The following is a 1918-nucleotide window of genomic DNA, read 5'->3' on the forward strand; positions in this document are numbered from 1 at the left end:
TGTGCCGTCGAGTCAGCCCTGACTCATAGCGACCCCTCCTTGGGTTTCCGAGGCAGTATCACTACAGAAGTAGGATTGCCCAACCTTCCTTCAGATGACGTATAGCACTGAGCAAATTGGCTGCAAAAGAATTCTTTTAATTGCTGAAGAGCAAAGATATCTCCTTGAGGACTAAGGTGAGCCTGACACAAGCCATGATATTTTCCAATCACCTCACATGCATGCGAGAGCTCGACAATGAATAAAGAAGACCAAGGAAGAATTGATGCTTTTGAGTTGTGGTGCTGGTGAAGAATGCTGGAAGTACCATGGACTGCTAAAAGAACTAACAAATCTGTCCCGGAGGAAGTGCAGCCAGAATACCTCTTGGAGGCAAGAGTGGCCAGACTCAGTCTCATCTACTTTGGTCATGTTATCAGAAAAGACCATTCCCTGGAGAAGGATGTCATGTTTGGTAAGGTGGACGGTCGACAGAGAGGAAGTCCCTCAATGAGATGGATTGACACAGTGGCTGCGGCAATGGGGTCAAGTATAGCAAGGATCGCGGAGCTGGCACGGGACCAGACAGTGTTTCGTTCTGCTGTGCATAGGGTCGCTGAGTCAGAGACGACTCGACGGCACCTAACGACAATAACAACAATGGCTCTAGCATTATTTATTGCAATGTCATAGTCTGCATTCTAGCTGGGTTGATGCCACATTTAGATTCTAGCTGGTTAAAAGGCAGGAGGTACACCCAGATGTCTTCCATTCCAGACTGAAAGTGTCAAATTAAAGTTCTGCTCACAGTCTGTCACTTCACCACACTTAACTACAGAGAAGGCTGAGGCAGGCAGTCTATCTGAGTAACTATGTGCCCAACTAAAGTTCTATCACTATAGAAGAAAATCAGAATAGATTTTAGTAGATATCTATCAGAATCTTCCACATGATCATCTTTTTAAATTCAGTGCACTATTTCAATACTAATTTTTCTTGACTATTCTGAAGCACTTGATACTGTTGATTTTTCTCATCTCCTTGAAATTTTATTTGCTTTAGTTTCACAATTTTGAACTGGGAGCCTTCCCTCTGTCTTTTTAAAGACACTTCTTGTTCTCTCTCCTCTAAAAGAACGTGTTTCTCAGAGTTCTGTCCTAAGCCCTCTTCTATTCTTCCTTGACACACTTTTGCTTCATCATCTTAGTGTTCTCATGGTTTTTATCACTATCTATATGTTGATGAATTTCAAAGTCCATATATCCAGCCTAGATTTATTTCGTATGCTTTAGTTATACACACAGAGAGCCATGCAAGGGCATGCACATCCTATAGGCATCTACCTCAGTATTAATGTGTCCAAAAATTGAACACATACTCCTCTTCCATCTCAATTTTGTTCTGTTTTTTCAGTATTCATGGTTTTAGTGAATGACACCACTACCCACTCAGTTGCCCAATCTGGAAATGTTATAGTTATCATCTTTGAGTCTTTCTTCTTTTTCTCCCCATGAAACCCATCAATCACCAAATCTTAAATATTTTACCTCCTACATATCTTTCCAATCATCCCTCTTCTCTCCACCCACATTGGCATTACCCTGACACAGGCCACCATCATCTCCTGATTTCTCTGATTCTACTCACATTCCCTGAAATTAATTCTCCATTGTGCAGCAAGGCAGATTTTTCAAAGATGCTGATGAAAGCATGATAATCATATTTAAAATCCTACATTGTATTTGAATTACCCTTGTTGTTGTTGTTAGGTGCCGTCAAGTCATTTCTGACTCATAGTGACCCCATGCACAGCAGAACAAAACACTGCCTAAACCCACGCCAGCTCCATGATCCCTGCTATACTTGAGCCCATCATCGCAGCCACCTTGTCAATCCATCTTGTTGAAGGCCTCCCCCTCTTTCTTCGACCCTCCACCCT

The sequence above is a fragment of the Orycteropus afer genome, unplaced genomic scaffold (assembly GCF_000298275.1).
Source record: "Orycteropus afer afer isolate SDZICR_OR568_19922 unplaced genomic scaffold, OryAfe1.0 scaffold00056, whole genome shotgun sequence".
Taxonomy (NCBI): domain Eukaryota; kingdom Metazoa; phylum Chordata; class Mammalia; order Tubulidentata; family Orycteropodidae; genus Orycteropus; species Orycteropus afer.